Source organism: Apus apus, chromosome 20 (genome assembly GCF_020740795.1).
Source record: "Apus apus isolate bApuApu2 chromosome 20, bApuApu2.pri.cur, whole genome shotgun sequence".
Classification (NCBI taxonomy): domain Eukaryota; kingdom Metazoa; phylum Chordata; class Aves; order Apodiformes; family Apodidae; genus Apus; species Apus apus.
The window spans coordinates 4,501,651-4,520,032 of record NC_067301.1 but is presented as its reverse complement, the minus strand read 5'-3'; the positions used below and the strand labels follow the sequence as shown (position 1 = coordinate 4,520,032).

Here is an 18,382-nt window from a genome sequence, read left to right as displayed (position 1 = left end):
TCCCGCTCTCCCCGGCCCCGCCGAGGCGGGTGGCGAGGTGAGCCGGGGGCTCCGCTCCGCCGGGTCCTTCCCGGCACTGGCGGCCCCGCGGGCCGGGGCGGCGGGGCGAGGCGCGGGCTGGCCGGGAGAGGATGCGGAGGGGAAGTTTGTGGGGCTTTTGAAATGATTCTGCGTTTGTATTTGTTGTAAGTTGTGTGGGTTGTTTTCTCTTTCTTTTTTTTTTTTTTTTCCCCTTCTCAGCTTTGGCGTCTTGTTGGTAAAGGTTGCTTGTCAGGTTCCTGTGCTGTCTAAATGAAAAGGAATTTAGTTTATTTGGGACAAGGCAGTGTCAGATGAAGAGGCTGCTTATTACATTTAATGAGTATTTTTTTTTTTCCAACCTGGGCATATCTGGGATGGGTTTGTTTTTGTCCTTCCATGTGAGGTATATGAGACCTCCCCCACCCCTTGAAATCTCGCAGGGAGGGGGAATGGTGGCCAGACTGGGGTAATGCTTAGTTTTAGATTATAGGCCCCAGCATTGGGGCTGGGTGTGTTTTTGGCTGTAGCATTTTGTGGCACATCCACTGGTTTTTGACCAGGTGTTGGGATGAAGAGCAGAGTCTGGCCTAGAGTGGATTCAGCTGGGTGTGGTGGTGGCCAGGGCTTCATTAGGCTGGGGTGTGATTGCAGCTGGGGTGTGATTGCAGCTGGGTTATGATTGCAGCTTGGGTCTCGGGGGCTCACTGTGCTGGTGGGTTTTCCAGCCCTTGACTAGTCTGTGGTAGAGCCTTTAGATTTCACAAAGTTGGCAAATTCAGAGTTTGGTAGGAATCTTCTGAGCCGTGTGACCTCCCTCTTTGTGACCTGGTCCCACCACTTTGACCCTGTACCTGCTAACACGACCATACCTGCTCTTCCAAAATGGTGTAAACCATTCTTTTCTATTTAAAAACTAAATGGCAGTGATGGGCCAAACAGGCCTGTGCTGGCGACCCGCCACGGTCCGGGTCATTCCTGCCGAGCATATGTGTACGTGTGTGTGTGGTGGTGGTTTTTTTTAATAAGAAGTAAGATGGTAATAAACTGGTTGATGATTGACTGGGCCTGAACTATGTACTCTGATATTTTGATTGAGAGGATAAATTTGTTGTCGTTTATTCCGTTTCTTTCTTTCTTTCTATCATGGATATCAGGAACCGAGCGGCTCGGGAGCTGCTCCCACCCGCGAGCGCGACGCGCCGGCTCTGGCTGGGTCCGGCCGTGGGCGTCTGGCTGCCTCCCTTCGAGATCAAGGAGCTGGGAGGCTGCGTGGGCAGCCTGGGAGTTAAGGATGTGGTGAAACTGCAGGAGGGCAAATGCTTTAAAGAGTCATAAACAGTGATTTACCCCTGATCACCATCTCCAGGAGCTGTGGCAGCTCAGAGATGGGATCTGCAGGCAGCTGGTCGCTGGTGGCCCCGGGGCAGGCAGGGCCCGGCCCTGCCCGGGGAGGCAGCGCCCCCTGCCGGGGGGGGCCCCTGCCCCGCTCCCCCTGCAAGGGGCTGCCAAGCCAACATCTTCCCCCCCTTCATCCCAGCCCTAAAATGGACCCTCCTTCTTCTCAGAGGTGCACTAGGCCTTCCCACCATTGTGCCCAGGTTTCGCATGGGTTTTGGTGCTCCAGTATGGGAACCCAGGGCTGCAGGAAGCCATGGAAATGAGGATCTGGGAGATCTCTTTAAGTCAGCATTACGGTCTGTGTGTGGGTGAACCCGTCTTGTCATGATCTCAGGGCAAAGACCTGCCCCATAATCACCACCTCTAACCCTTATCTACTTGGGCCAGCTTATCTCCTTCAGTTGCTGCCTCTTGAATTCTCTCCAAGCCCTCTGGCTGTGGCTCCCCGGGGGCAGTGCCCGAGGGCTGCTCACATGGGCTGCCAGCTGTCAGAGGCAAGTCCAGAGGGGTTTCTTTCCCAGAGGAACTCAGTGTGTGGGGTCTGACAGTCTGCTCTTGCTGAGGGCTTTCTCATCTCTCTCAATCCTTGCATGGACCTTCTAGGGTCAGAAGTGTTCTTCGTGGTTAAGGGCTGGAAATAATTCATGGACTGAGTCCATCTGCCCAGGATGGTGGCAAGATGTTCCCTACATGTGACTTTCTGCAAGTCTGGTTGTAAATATCTTGAGTGACTGGGCACCTGTCACTTCCTTCGGAAAACTGCTCTCCAGCCTAATTATCCTTGGTCTGAGATTACAGGAACTGATCTCAAAATGTGGACCAATAAACCCTTGGTAAATGGGTGGAGAAACATCTAATTTTTCACCAAAAAGGTCATTTTGTGAATTTTACTTTTTGTCACATCACGGTTGTTTGAAACATCCAGTGGATAGGAACACCTTCTCTGGGCTGGTGCCAACTCTTTCTTTTTGACAATACAGATTTTTGGACAGATGTTGGCTCAGTCAAGGTTAGTATCAGTCCTTGCTGAGCTCATGGTCTGCAGAAGGTTCACAGGCACTTTGTTTGGGTGCTGAGGTCACTTTCCAGTAGACTGTGAGATGCTTGTTGGGTGGGAAGCGTTCAACTGCTTACGCCTACCTAGTGAAGACTCTTCCTTGGGAGAAGGGTTTACCCAGGCAGGGATTAACCACCTCATTATGGTTTTAAGCAGGACTCAGCTATTACTTGAAGACCATGCAGCAAAGCTGGTTGAAGTCTGTAGGACTGTTTTAACTGATTTGGTGCTATAGAGTGGTTACTCACAGAAACACCAGAAAATTGGTCCCCGATATAATAATTCTTTATTTCCCTGCCTGCACCCTGTCTGCTGGGTCCTGTTCCTTCTAACCAGGTCTGCTATGGACAGAGTAGGGTCTGCCCATGTGTGCAGGTACTGTGAAACCATGTGTGAGAGGGGGAGAGACCACCTGTACTGGAACAGGCTGTGAGTGATAGATACCTGAGCTGGAAGGAATCAAATAGGTATTAAATATATTGCTTCCATGTCATCAGTTTCTGTTTTCTGGACTCCTTATGCTTCCACTCTGTGTCCTCCTTGCTGCTATCGGAAAGGACCGTCTGAGCCTGGGATTTATTCAGGTCTCTTGCCTGTGCAGCCTTGTCTGTCCCACCTCTCAGGCAGCCAGAGCACTTGGCTGCCCTCACTGGGAGAGCCTTTGTGGCCACTTTGACTCTCCCTCTGACACCAAATCATACCCCCAGGCTACTGTGTAGCCTGCAATTTAGGTTTCCTTCTGAAAAGTTGGTTGAAAGTATTTGGAAAGTAATGAAAAGTCCTGTGGGAGGTGAAGACAACCATAGCCTGTGCTGCATCTTTCACCTCCACCTGGGCTCCTTCCCTCCCTCCCAGGGTTTGAAGACGCGGCTGTTCCCAGGGTTTGGAGAGCTCAGGTGCCACCCAGGGCTCAGCTCCCAGAAGTGCTGACATGGCAGAGGCCATGCTGGCCAATCCAGCTGGGGTTTGGGAGAACCAATGTCCTCGTCCTCAGCTGCACTTCGCAAAGCAAAGAGGGGGCAGAGGAGGCTTGGCTGGCAGCAGGGGAGGGGCAGAGCCTGCGGCCAAAAGTCCCACGCGGCTCCGTCTCCTCCCCTCGGTTCAGTGAGGACTGGATCAATTTGGACGTCTTCAGCAATAAAAAATGCCGATGTCGTCCTAATTCACCAGGCCCCGAGATGACAGCAAATTTACATTTTTTAATTAAACTAGCAGCCAGTTTTTATGAGAGGGGGCTGGGTTATGCAAATCAAATGGTTGTGTACGAAAGATTAGGAGAGTTTGGGAATAAATTCCACAAATGCTAATAAAAAAAAAAAAGAGAGAGAGAAAATGAGAGGGGGGAGAGAGAGGGACATTGTTCCATTAGCCCCTTTTAGACTGATTTCCCTAGGGAGAAAGCAGTGGGGGGTGAGAGATAGAGGCAGCTTTCAGAGACAGGTAAAATCCATTTTGAGGATTGAGAGCCCCTCAGACCAGGACCTTGTTGCTCCCTGTTTCCTCTTCAGGGCTTGCAGGAGAGATGGAGGCACACATCAGTAGCCAAAGAAAAAACTTGCTGGTTTCTAATTCCCATGCCTGCTTGACCAGTGAGTTTTCAGGCTGAAACACTGGCTGGGGCTGGGGGCCCTGGGGGACTGCAGCCTGTTTAAGGATGTAGAGGGGATGCACAGTGCTTAGCTGCTGGCTGGGCATGGTGTTGCTGGAGGGCGGACCTGGCAGGGTGACAGAACAGTCCCTGGATGGGCAAAGCCCAGGCTCTGGTCACAAGTGGGTACTGAAGGGGCTACACAGAGCTACTCTGGATGGGCAGTGTCTTTAGGCCAACTGATGGGACACTGAGCAGGGCCAGCAGCTGGGATTGGTAACATGGGCATTCCTCCTCTCTTTTGTGCAGCTTTTGCTGGTGGGCTCCTGGTCCCCCAGAGTTTGCTGGTTAGACAGTAATACTGATGGCAGGTGTGGGGCTGGGCTGCCCTTCCACGTAAGCCCAGGCTTCATCTGAGGAGCAGAGTGTGTTTTGGAGGGGGATACAGATGCTTTTCCCTCCCTCAAACTGTAGACCCCTTGTTGGTCATCCATAGGGCTTTCTGTGGTGAGTCTAGCTGTTAAATTCTCCTCCCAGTCTTCTTCCCACTTTTTTCCAGAGACTTCCCATTTTTCAGCATAAGGTGAATCCAGAAAATAAAAGTGTTTGTCAAGCCTTTTCAAGAACAAATAGTTACAGTGAACCAAAAACATGCACTTCACTTGTGTAAAATATGTTCTTGTTTAAGTTTCCCAAAGAATTCTGAGTTCTCATTGCATTTGGGAGTTAGGTGTGGTGGCCAGGTACAGAAGCAATTGTTTGCTTTGCCATGGAGAAACACAACCAGAAAATTTCTGGAGGCTGGGAAACTGCTTAAAGCTTCCAGTCCTAAGGCAGTTTCGTGCTCAGAATAAAAGCTGAACAACCCGTGTAGGTTGGCAAGAGTGAGCAAGGGGTGGAGAGCAGGAGATACAAGGAAAAAGGATGGGAAGACTAAAGTTACTGGGTGCACTTTATGGCAATCCCCTGAGGATTTGGTGCCTCACTAGAGAATTTTGCCACCCATTCCTGGTTTTGGGGTGTGAAATGATGATTCACCTACCTGCACATGTTTTGCTTTGGAGAGGTGACATTTTGGCAGAGCCTCTTGTGAAATCAGTCAAAACACTGAGCTCTGCTGGAGCATTTCTGGAGGTATTCCCCACACCCAACGCCTACGTCCCCGTCACCCTGTCCTGCACATGCACATCTGCCCCAGACACTCGCCCGCCTCCGTGCTCCTGGACACTTGTGTGCCCTGTGTTGGTGTTGTGCTCAACTTGGTGTTCTCCCAGCTGCTCTCTCAGCCCTCCTCCACACCCCAGTTTGATGTGCTTGTGTCACGGTGCAATGAGCGGATCTTTCTTAGCAGCAAGAGAAGATCAGTGTGGTCTGTGTCCTGTGTGTTGGGTGTCCCTGTGTTCCCACCATTCCCGCTGGAGGAACAGTGAAGGTGAAGGGTGGCCTTGGAGCAGGCTTGGTTGCAGTTGCAGGCAGTTACAGAGGGGGTTTTTGTAATGTCAGTTTCTGAGCTGAACTAGGGCCAAGTTCAGCCTAAAACTAACAGACAGCTCCAGAACAGGTCTGAGAGACATGGCATAGTCTTGAGGATTTGGTGTGGGATGAATGACTCCTAATCTATAAAGTGGGCATAATCATACTCCCCTGTGCAGCCCAGAGCCAGGGCTGGGCGCTTCAGTGATGGAGATAAGTGAATGAGGCCTGGCTGCTGGCCATGGAGGGATGCGGGGGTCGAGGAGCGCTCCTCCCTGCAGTCGGGGTGTGGTGCCTGGGGTGTGGGAGAGCTGAGCTTGCTCCCACTTCCTGGCAGCTCCTGTGCCCACCTGACCCCCAGCACCCTCCACATCCCAGCAGCTGCGAGCACCCGTTGGTCCTGGGTGGGTGTTGTGGACCTGTGGTGGGGGCTGTCCAGGCCCTGGGCAGGGAGGTGTCGAGCTCCAGCTGGGCTGCAATGGTGCCGTGGTGTCAGCCCTGCTCCCAGGACTGGCCCTAGGCAGGGCAGAGCACAGGAAGAACCAGGAACTTTGAGCTTCCATACATGGGAAACTGTCAAAAGCCAGGTAGCAACACCAGCTTTTGTCTGGTATTTCCAGAAAAACCCGGCGGGACCTGGCATCCCAGGGCATAATTTATTATGGAAAAATAAAATAATAAAGTCCCAATCCCTTTGAGGCCTGAGTCATAGAAGCATCTTCTCATTAAAGCAGCTCCACCTCTCTGCATGGTGTTTGCCAGCACCATGCCTGTATGAATCCACTCCCTGAGCCAGCCTGCCCAGGGCAGCCCTCCTCCTCCTCGCTGCCTTCACCTCCCCAGCACACCTTTCCTCCAGCACCACTCCCCTGTTGGGGGCAGTACGAGTGCTTCCATATGTCAAGCCAACTTCTCCCCAGGCCTCCCTAATTTGGGCCAGGGGGATGTTTTGTTGGCATGTTTTGTACACAAATGTCTTCATCTTTTCACCCACCTTCCACCCCCTGTGCTATCACGTTCTCTGGGCATGGTCCTGACTCCCACATCCCCCTCTCCCTGCCACGTGGGGTGGAGGTGTGTGTGGTATCTTTCCATGGCTCGAAGCTCTCTTCCAAGTGGCCCTCTGCAAGCAGGGAGAGGAGAGGAAGCTGCTCCTGGAGTAATTACCATCTGCATATCCTGAAGGCAGACAGCAGATGTTAGCAGAGGAGGACTGGGTTGGAAGAGGGTGAGGGAACACAGGCTAGGGAGAAAGGGTCTGATTTTTCTTCTTGATTGCATATGAATATTTTTAACAAGCTCAGGAGGACAAGAATGACCGTGTTGCAAAGTTGATCCATGCACTCGGGCACTTTCAGATAAAGCTCCTTTGCTTACTTGGCCTGTGTTTCCAGTCATTCACTCTTGTTCTTCTAAACCATTTTCAATGCCTGTTTAACTCTTCTTGCTAAACAGCTTTCCTTTATGTCCTCCTTCCTTTCCGAGTTCCCACAGTCCTGTCACTCTTTGTCACCCTCCTGGACTCTCCATTCTGCCTTCAATTCTGTCTTGGTTTTCCCTTCCTTCCCTCCCCCCACTTTCCATTATCTTACTCTTTATTTTTCATTTCCCATTTGTCTGTGGGCTGATATTCAGATGAGCAAACTTCTTCCAGTTAAAGGAGGTCATGAATATTAGGATTTTTCTATCAAACAATGAAATATGGCTCAGATTACTCTAAATAATAGGGCCCTTTTCATAAACCACCTGCTGGTTTTTTGTTTTTTTTTTTTGAAAGCAGGCACAACCACTCGCCTGTGTGCTTCAAGCAGTTGTCTCTCATCTCCACCTCGCCAAGCTTTGCTGTTCCAATTTCTTCTGAATTTGTTGCTCTTGTTGGAGTAAGTCTGCTCTTCCCAGACTGCCAGCACCCAATGAGTCTGCGTTTGGACAGGTTGGGACAGGATTGTGATTCTGGCAGGATCTTCACTACTTTGAATGATGGTTTCTGATTATGCTCTTTTGATTGCAGTGTGCTTATTTTGGGGTTTTATTTTTGTTTTCAACAATATTTTGGTCTGAAGCTCATTATCTCTCAGCCTGACTGAGGGAGGGTTCTTATATTCAGATGTTAGCACCCAGTGTGGTGTGGAGGCCTACAGACACCCCTGCCTGCTCCTCTTCTTGCTGTTGTGGACCAGCCTTCTCCCTGAGTCATGAGGAGGGCTGTGGTGGAGGAGGAGGAGGATCCTGGGGGCTGTGGTCATACCCTTCTGGCTGCCATGGCAAGCCCTTGTGTGTGTCCAGGCTGAGCTGAGTTGAGCTCTTGTTCCAAACTCCCCTTGGGAGGTGCCACAAGGCAGGCGTGGACAATGCCAGAGACAGGGACATCAGAGGACACCAACTTGTCTCAGACTTGTTTTGTTTTCAGTCCAGCCTATTTATATTCATCATAGTTGCTATTTTTTCCTGAGTTAATGGATGTGTCTTGTCCTCACTATCTTCTATCTTCCCTGAGCAAACCTTACTGTTTTCTGCATGTCTGTCCTGGGAGGTGCACAGCATCAACCCTGTATTCCGAGGATGCATCCCTTGGTGGTCTGCTCGTTCCAGAAGCCCAGCACAGCCCTCCTGCCCTCTCCCACTCAGCCCCGGGTCTCCCTGGACAGAAGCTGCACACACAGCCTGGGCTGTGTGAACACGGAGTTTGTTTTGCCAGGGTGACCTGTTTAATCATCTCATTTTCTGGTGGCCGTTTATTCCTTGTTTCCACGGTTACAGCCCCATTAAGAGGAGAAGCAATAAGGCAGCGAGTCAAACAGGTAATAAAAACATTAAAGCCATGTGCGCATTGGGAGGGAGGAGGGAGGGAGAGAAGCAGGCAGTGAGACGAGACGGGCCGTGCCAGGGAGACAGCAGGGTCACAGGGAGCCTGTGCACACTGTGCTAACACCCAGCTCAGTTCCCAACCTCTGAGGGGCCTGCCTGCCCCCTCAGCATCCCGCAGCATCCCACCCCACTCCCTTGCTGAGTTCTGCCACTCGGGACAGTGTCCCTGTGGCCAGCGTGCAGCTCCCCCCATGGCTGTGCTGCTAACACAGAGTTGCCACTGGCCGAAAGCACTTGGAATCGAGTACTTTTGCAACTATGTTTTATCTCAGGGCTGTGACTGGCTGGCAAACTTGCAGCTTGCTGTCCCTGCTCAGTTGCTGTGATGCTGCTGAGCCCAAACGTTTGCCTTTGCAAGTAGCTCTACCTCGGTTCTTGTCAGGGACCTGCTGTGCCCGAAGTGAGCTGTTCCGATGCCCTGAGGAGCACAGTCCCTAAAGTAGTACCAACTGCTCAAAATACTGCACTGATGTAATTCCAGCTATCTACCTAGCCCAGCACACCTAGACTATCACAGCAGTGGCTTGAGGCTTTCCTAGACAGAATCAGTCTCTCTTTATGGAGGGGGAGATCTCTGCAACCTCCAGGAGAAGGTCAGGCTCCACAGAAACAGGACAGCTTGGTCTCTGCTTTGTGGCAGCACGTGAGCTGCCAGCAGGCAGGGGTGGGGAGCAGGTGGGAGCTGGTCACCTGGAGCACTGGGGGATGCCTTAGGCCCTAGCTGGACATCAAGGGAGAGCTGTGGAGGGTAGGCAGCATGGCTGTGAGTTACTTGTCTCCTGCTAGGAGGAATCTCCAGAATTATTTATTTATTTCCATTGTCAAGTCATAAAAGCAAAGTAGCAATGCTAAACAGCATAAGGCAACTCCTCTAGAGTGAGGAGTTAAGGGGGCTGCTTTCTGAGCAACTCACACTCCTGTAGGCAGTGCTCCTGTGCTCCTCAGGGGTCTGGGTAGGTGGGAGCCTCTTCATTCTGTATGATTGTTAACCCAACCTGACTTAGTGTGCAAGGAGATTGTGGCCTGTCTCACTTGAGAAACTGTGGGCTAGATGTATTCTTAGGCATCAGACCATGACCTGCCTACAAAAGCCAGCAGAGTTACTTTTCCTTATCATTTCCCAGTGGCCATGGAGGCCAAGGGGCATTGGATCTTGGATGAAGGGATGTTAGCGAGTGAATTGATGTGTTTAATACCTGTCTTTCGTGTGAGGGCCAGTAGCTGTCTCTGATGGTTGAATGGAGATTGATAGGATGTCACTAAGAAGTAATTTTAAGACTTCCTTGAACACTGCAAGCCTGAGGCTTGGATTTTCAAAGCCACACTGTGTTGGCCAAATTTTGTTTCTTTGGAGTTGGTGGTTTATCAAAATTGCCACATCTGAGAGCAGTGAGGAAAGCTGGTATGGAGGCATCGGGGATACCTTGGGGTACCTCTCTCTGGAGATCTGCCCTGGTTTGGAGAATATAGACTTTGTGAAGCTGCTGTTTGTTTCAGACAGCCTGTGGGATGGGTCTGTGAGCTGACTTGGTAATTTAAGTACAAAAACGATTCTCCAGGACTTGCTCCCTCTTCCCATACTGATGTAAAAGGCCCTGTCTGTTGAGAGAGTGGGGAGTGGGGTTTGACCTTCCTCTGTGTGATCTCTGGCTATTCTGTGTTGTGCCCTGTGTTACCCAGAGTAGGTACAAACCCTTTTGCTTTACACAAGCTGCTTATAAGTAATGGGCTTAGGAAAAATGAGCAAACCACGTAGCTGCAAGCTCCCCTGCTCCAGTTGGGTTTGAGCTGCCGTAAGGGAGCTGGTGCCCATGGGCTGGAAGGGTTCTGGCTGTTGAACAAGGGTGAGTTTCAGTGTGGATGAAGAGAAGAGGTTAAATACAACAATCTGTCATATAGGTGGCACAGCCCTAATGGCAGAAGAAAAATAATTCAGAAAAGCAAACAAGAAAAGAAAGCAAGAAAATAATAATGGAAATCCAGGGAAGTGAACTAACTCCAATGGTGTGTTACCTGCTGACTTCCTCAGTTGAAATATTCTACCCCATTACAGCCCCGTTTTTCCCTGTTGGGAATTTTTTTTTTTTTAGGGTTTTTTTTTTTTTTTTTAGTTTTTGTTTCTGACGTTGTTTTGGGTTTTATAGTTTCTTTTCTCTGGACTTTATCAGAAAGCATATTTGTGGTGAGTGCCTGTGAAAGGACCTGGCTTGCTGAGTAAATATTCAACGTGGAAATGAGCTGTATGACCTTGAGGGGGGGGAGAGGGAGGAAAGCTGAGAGAAATTCATAAAAAGCTGAAAAAGAAAAGAACAAGGAGAAGGGAGGGGAGAGGAAAAAAAGATAAAAGGCCTTGCCAGACAAGAAGAAGTCACACAGGAGAGAAATATTGGTCTGTCTTGTTAAAGTGGTGATTGGACATGTAGTATTAGACATCTTAAAGAGGCCCGATTCTCAGCTGTGCTGAGCACTGACACTTTGAAAAATAGGCCCATTTAAGGTGACTCAAGTTGGGCAACAAAAGTCAGTAGTCACTTTAGATCATCTTGGCCTCTGTTCAGAAGGGTGAATTTTATCCCTGGCGAAAGGCCAACGGGAGGCCTTTCTGTGTACTGTTCCCGTTCCCAGAATAGGACTTGGGGTGGCTCCTGGACCTCGTGCTGGTCTGTCAGGGCAGGGGCAGAAACCGCTGTCCCACGTTCTGGGCAGAACCCCTGCCTACCCTCCCCACCAGCTGGACTCGTTCGTGTGTCACAGCCCAGTTGTTCTTGGGTTTGAAAACTGGGCCTGAATTTGTTTGTGGGGGTTGTGGGTGATTGGGAACGGTGCCGGGCAGAGCAAAACCCTTGTCCCCAATGCAGGGGCAGCAGGGAGCAGCAGTGCAGGTTTCCCCACCACCCACAGGGTCCCTGGTATGTGAGATTGAAATGGAGATACTTGCTTTTGAAAACATGTGAAGATCTCAATCAGAAAAGACCATGGAAACACTGTTGTGGGGAAAATGCATAAGAAAATTTGGGTAGAAACACACTTTGTCTCCACCACTACTGGAGACAAAGATGTGAAGTCCAAATGCACTCTGGGGTTTGGGTTAACCGAACTGCCTGGTTTGGGCTTTTAAGGTTTTTACTTCAGCCCCACATCTAGTCCTGGATGATGGAGACTGAATTTTAAAATTATAGAGACTGGAGAGAGCTGAACTTTGAGTTTCTGCATGTTCTTATTTGTTTCTGTATGGCGTGTGCCTCTGGCCTGTCCTTACTATCTTGATGACACCAGCTCTGGGAAGCCCCTCAGTCCTGCAGCCATCAGCTCTCTGCTGCCTGTTTCCATGAGTTCCAAGAGGGATCTGGGCACCCTGGGAGCCAGCGCCCAGCAGTGGAGCAGAAACCCTGGCACTGGTCTCCAGGCAGCCAATGACTTCTAGTTTTTTGTTGTTTGAATGGGTGAAAAAAGTTTGGCTGCATTTAGGATCCCCTTACAGCTCATGGCACTGTCATTTCTTCAGCTCCCCAAATCCTCTTCATTTTCAAGAGGGGAAGGCTGCTTTCCCTGGCATCAGCACTTCCAAAACACTGCACTGACCCAAGCATTTCAGAGTGTGGGGCAAGGACTGTGCTGAGCTGAGCCCTCACTTGTGTTGAAAACAGTGTGGATTCCTGTTCTTTGGTTAAAATAGCTGCACTAATGATCGCATCTTTACATTTTTCTTCATCTAGTTGAGGGGATGATTTATTTCTTTCTGGAAGCCTGAAAACTGTAGAATTAGTTTTTCATAGCTGGTATGGGAGAGCCCTGCTCTATGGAGGAGAGCTTTTTTTGTTTTCTTTCCAGTCAAAGTGTGTGAAGTAGTAGGGAGAAGTATTGTCTAGGGATGACCTCAAAATAATTTCTATAACAGTGCAATGTGATGGCAGAGAGACAATATGCAGTTGGGTGGGAAGTGCAGACAGTGGGTGCACGGGTGTCTGACACAGGGGAAAACTGTCATAAATAAAATACATTAGTCCAAGGCTTTGGGAGGAACTAGAGCAAAGTCACCAGTGCAGATGCCAGGGCAAGAAACTGTAACTGTACGTTTAATAGCTTTAGATGTTTGCTTTTATGTGACAGTTGCTGTTCAAGCAAACATATTGGAGAATTCCAGACTTGCATGGAGTTTAGGGATTTTATTTCTGTGTGTTTGGCTCAGGACATGAGCAGGATGGGAGGGCAGGGGTGTATGCAGGGGGAGGAAGGGCCTGGTGCCCTGCTCCTCCTTGTGTTCACCACCCCATGTCCCTTGATTTGCCCACGGGTGTTGGCTGAGCTGAGCCTTTCCCTCACTCCTGGCTCCTTTCTCTGCCCTGAAGTAATTCTCCCCCGAAAACAACCTTGCTCACCTGCTCCCTGCTGCTCCTAGCATTGTCCTGCACTCCCAGGAATGTCCTCTGTCCCATTCTCACGTGTGCACATCCTCTGCCTCCCTGATGATGGTCACTGACCTGCTTGGCCAGGGACCTCTGCACCTGCAGCAGCCCTGCCCTGTGCTGAAAGCCCCGTCTGGCCATGCTGCCTGTGCCTGCCCTGCCTGGGCTCCCCTGCCTGGCTCTGGGTTCAGCTGAATCTGTCCAGAGAGAAGGGAAGGGCAGAGCCATGTTTTCACAGTGTGTTCTCCAAAAGGAAAGCCTGCAAGGGGTGAGGGGCAGACTCCTTGCAGCGAAGGTGTTAACAAATAGCAGGTGATTAAACATGACAAGCAGTGACATTTCTGTGTGGGGTTCTCAGTACCAGCAATGCCAAGAATGAAGCTATAAACCCTGACATTTTGTGTTATGCACTGAGGTTTTTAATAGACATCTTTCTCTCCCTCCCCCCCTGTTTATTTCTTTTATTCCTTTTTTCTCTTCTGTCCCCTTCTCCCTTTCTCTCTGTTCTCTTTTCCTGACCCTCACCCTGGCTCTGCTTCATCCCAGGTGCCCCCTGCCTCCTCTTCCCATACCTCCCTCCCTGCCCTTATCTTTGCTCTCTTGCTTTACCAGACTCATTCCTTTGATGGCCTTCACTTTTTCTTTTGTTCCTCTCCTCCTCCCTATTTTCTTGTTACACTTCTCCAAGCTTTTTTTTGCTTTTCATGGCATCATTCCCCATTCCTTACTCTTCTCTTCCCCCTCTTAGCTCCGGTCTCTGCCATATGCACACCCTCTTGCAGTCTCTCACACATAGGCACTCCCACACTGTATTGCACACACACTGCCACTTTCCACACACTTTTCTGCTCTCCCCCACACGCTCTCACTCTCTCCTGCACCGTCTCTCACATGCGCTCGCACTTGCTCTTTTCTTTCTCTGCTTCCCCTCTCTTGCTCTTCTTTGTCTTTGTTGCTGCCTTCTGCTGTCATCCTCCCTCTGTCTGTTCTTTTCCACTCTCTACCCTTCTCCCTCCCTTTCCTTTCTCTTTTTGGGGCCTGATGTAATACCCTAACCATGGGCAGCCAGGCCAGTTGCTTGTCAGGGAGCAGGTGTCCCACCCCTGAGTGATGTTTTTGTTAATAACATTTTTGCCCTGACTCAGAAGCCAGCGTTTTGGAGATGGGTTGTTGGGTTTTTTTTAAGGACAGTAGCTGAGGAGGCTGTGCTTTTGGGAACAGTTGCTGGGTTTGTGCTAAAAGGACTGCAACAGTTGTTCTGCTGAGCAAGAAACGTTGGAACAACTGCAGATTCCCTCTCCTCTCTCTCTCTCCATATCTATCCAAAGGGCATTTGGAGGTGACACCCAGTGCACTGTCCCCCTTACAGCCAGCTCTCATTGGAGCTGCTGAGCTGCTGCTGGCTCTTGGCCTTAGGAACAGGGCACTCCTGCTGCTGGGGTCTGCCCTGCCCAGCAGCCCTCTCTATTGGAAAGAACCCTTCCTGGTCTGCCTCTGCTGCCTTCTCCTGATGGGATTATGGGCACAAAATTAGCAAAATGCCAGGGTGAACTGGAGCATTCAGACACAGAACTCTCCTCCATATCAGCAGGTCACCTTGCCTCCAGGCTTGGTAGTAAAGGCCCAGCTACATGAGCTGAACACAAGAAAGTGGTCACCAGGCACACAAAGACAGAAGGATTTGGTGGTGGTCATCTGCTCCCCAGTGCATGACCTGTTTGGCTCACTGTGAATTGCCAAGCTGGGTCTCCTTCATGGAGAGGCCATGGGGCAGTGTGTCATGTTTCCCACTTGGCAGGATGGAAATTGTGTGGGCTGCCCTGTCACAGCCTGTCTTCTCCAGCACATCAGCCTGGCTCCCAGCACTGGGGTCTGAACCTCCCCCATCTGGCTGGGCCCAGTGACAGTCACACTGCAGAAGCCATCCCAAAGTGCTGCTTGGGGACTTGAGGCTTCTCCAGAGGCTTTTAGAGCTGCACAGTGATTCCTTCTCATCCAGCTGCAGGAGTCTCTGCCTCTTCCCAGGTCCCTGGGGAAGGTCTGCAGGGAGCTCCTGGAGAATGACCATGCACAGGCTGCCTGTGTTGGGTGTTGGTGACCTGATGGCCCATCACTGGAAATGGCACATCCATGCTGAGGGCATCCAGGGCAGGCGAGGGGTGCTCACAGGTGAGGACAGACCCTGGGGCAGCTCCCATGTGCAGGAGGTCACTGAGGCCCCAGTGTAAAGTGCTCAGCAGGTATTTGAAATGACTCCTAACTAAACTGCAGTTTCAGTCCCAGTATTTTCTCTTCCTTTACTCTGCAGGCTCTCTAAAAATCAAAATACTTCCCCCTAAAGAGCCTGCCTTCCCATAAAGGGCCTCTCCCGCCCTGGCTGCCCAGGTCTTATTGATCCAGCACCACAGACAGTGACTGCAGCTTGAGTTGCCAAGTAGGGCAGATCGATAGAGACGTGGTATGGGATTTTTGGCAGCTGGGACATCTATTTGTCCCTCCTCCCCTCCTGTCATCCCTCCAGGAAGTGGCCAGCATCACAGTGGGAGCAGGTGGAGCAAAGCCCTGTCCTTGGGCTTTCCTCTCACCTTGTCCTCCCCTGTCCCCCACAGGAGGCGTGTGTGGGGCCGCGGGGCTGCACGGCTCACGTGGAGCTATGGAGGTCCCCTCCCCTGTGCTGGCTCCACCAGCCTTCTCTGCTGCTTACCCTTTGCAGTGGCCAAATTCACCCTTTTGTATACGGGGGCAATCCCTTGGGTCATTCCGGCATCCCAGAGAGTAGGATTTGGCCTTTATTGTTTGCACAGTCTTTTTATTTAACACGGGCTTCTTCCCAGTCTGGATCCAAAGTAATTCCCCTCTGCCCTTCTCCCCTGCTGAGGCCATCAGTGCTGCTGCCAGTTTTCCTCAGCTGGGGAAAGCAAGGCATGGTGATGTGAGGGGACTTCCTGAGGGCCAGAGAGGGTGTCAAGGCTGGAGCTGGGTTTAGGGGCCCATTTCTGACTGTCCTTCACCAGTGCTCAGCCCTGTGGCTGTGGGCCTGGGACAGAGCTTCATGGGACATCCCAGGCTGCCCCATCTGTGCAGCTCCAAAAGCTGTGGCCTGGTCTCCAGCAGGAGCTGGGGAAACCGGAGGCCGAGGGGAGCAGTGGGGAGGAGAGGGGTGCTGTGCAGCAGCTTCCCCTGCTCTGTGGTGTCAGGAGAGAGTGGTTGGCTCTGCCCTGAGATGTCCTTAACCCTTGGCAGCCCTCCTGGCTGCAGAACCTCTGACAGGTGCCGAGCGCCACGCACAGTGAAGTTAATGAAATGAGTATTTCGGGAAGGGGGGCAGGGAGGCTCTGTACTGCACCCTGGGGCCCTGGGTTTATTAATGGTGACCTGCCATTAAAGACTAAAGTGCTAACCTGGTCATATTTAGCAGTTTTCAATGGTATCCCAGTGGCCTCCGCCTGCAATATCAACTCCTGCCTTCCCCCTGCAGCCCCAGGCCGACAGGAGCTGACTCCAGACTTTCTCTGCTAGGATGAGTCTGGTGGGCAGCACTAAGAAGTCTCTGTGCTGCTGCTGCCAGACAGATTTCCACCCCCTGCTGCTCTGAGCAGCTCCTCCCTCTTACTGCCAGGTCTTGCCAGGGAGCGCTTGGAAAAGAGGACCAAATCCTGGCATCTTCTTGGTCTCCCTTACTCAGACAGAGCCTGGGGGTCACTAGGAGAGGGAGATGTGCCGGTATGAAGCTCACAGGATTTGGCCATGAAGGAGAGGCATGCTCAGGCTCTGCAAAGTGCTTCCACAGAGCTCCCCGAGACAGCACTGGCAAATTATCCCTCTGAGGTGGCAGGCTGGGAAATGAGGCAGCAGCTCTGCCAGACCTGATTAAAACAGGACTTGAGGCTAACAGCTTGAGGTCAGAGCAGGAGGGCTGCTCTTGGTGCTACTGTCCCTCTTGCTCTGGTCCAAGAGGGACTTGGAGAACACAAGCATGGGGGGATGTCCCCTAGGGGACAACAGCAGTTGGATATTGCAGTGACAGGCACTTTACAAAGATGCTGGGGGCTGCTGCTGGTCAAGGCAGAGATCAGTGTTAGCAGAAGAAAAAAGAAGGCCCCAGAGTCTCCTTGAAGCTAATTCTGCTTTTCATGCCTCCCTAGAAGCAAGATCCTGCTGTGCTCTGTGTGCCAACTGAGATTATTGCCTTCCCTGATCACTTCTTCCTGAATTAAAAACTCAGCACAGAGTATTTTGCCATGTGTTATTCCAGGATACCCACTAGAAGCTCCCTGTGGTGCAGAACCTGGCAGTGGGATGAGGGAATCGCAGGGCATCTCCGACTTGGGCTGTTCCTGCTGCTCCAGAGGGGAGGGGAGGATGTACCAGTCCCCTCACACCTCTGTTTTGCCTGGGGTGAAGGCACGACAAGTGAGGCCATGAGATTTTCCTCTCTCCAGCAAGCCCTGTAAGCCACAGATCCCTCATCCTCACAACCCTGCCCTTCATGTGGGCTCGTTTGTCAGTGTGGGCTTCAGGCCATTTCCCAGCAAAGCCAGTGAGGGCAGGGGCCTTGTTCCAGTGGAGAGCTCCAGCCCTCGCAGCCTCCCAACAGGACGAGTGCTGGTTTGGCAGCCAGGCTGGGGGCAATCCTCGCTCTCTTGTTTGGCTCTGTGCCCCAGCTGATCTGGAGCCAGGTTTTGCTGTAATCCCTACATCCTGTTGCAGGTCCTTAATCAGCTGGAGCCAGCCTGGAAAAAAAAAAAAAAAAAAGAAAGAAAACAAAACAAAAAGAAAACAAAAAGCCAAAACCCAAACTGTTGTGGTTAAAGCTCCCCAGTCCCCGGGTGGTGGGGTGGAGTGTGCAGCAGCCTCCTGGGCACCTGGTGGGAGGCTGGAAGGGCTGGGAGAGACTGCAGCTCCCTTAGCAGGGATGGAAGCAGAGAAGAGGTAAGAGTGTGTTTCTGATGGGGGTTTCAGCAGGACCCACTTGTTCCTGTTGCCCTGCAGTGGGGTTGGGTCTGGGTTTGAGGTGTTGATTCCTCCTGTTCTTTCACCACCAGCAGAGTTAGAGATGCTGCCCCTTCAGCCCTCTCTGGGCAGGCTCGAAAACTCTCTGGGTTGTTGTTGAGTTGTTTTTTTTCCCGTTTAATGCATAGAATAACACTGATGGGTCTGAACAGCTCCAGCCAGGCGACGAGGGGAAAGAATAACAAGCTCCTGAATGTCAGGCGAAATTATGGGCCATTGCTATTTAGGGTGAGTCTGGTGGATTTAGGGCCTCTCTGTTCTATTGTCCCAGCTGCTCTGGGCATTGGAGCAGGCGAGACACAAGTCGGGAATTTTATTGCAGAGCATGTGCAGGCGAAGGCTGGTTCTGAGCGTTTCCGGAGTGAGCAGCAGCGGTGGGGGATAGGGCAGGGTTTCTGTTGGCAAGTTGATGAGATGTGATACTGGGAGGAGGAAGGAGGCTGGAAGTTCTGGAGAAGTGATCATCTGTCAGAGAACAGAGCCCCTTTGCTTCCTGCTCTGTGTCAGGATTCGGCTCCAGATGTTCATCAAACCCCCCATGCTCATGTAGTGTTGGTG

General features: G+C 51.3%; 1 protein-coding gene across 9 annotated transcripts in view; it reads left to right on the top strand.

Moving 5' to 3' along the window:
* CASZ1 (castor zinc finger 1) overlaps positions 1 to 18,382 on the top strand; it is a 198,130-nt gene that overhangs the window by 111,005 nt on the left and 68,743 nt on the right. The window lies entirely within an intron of this gene.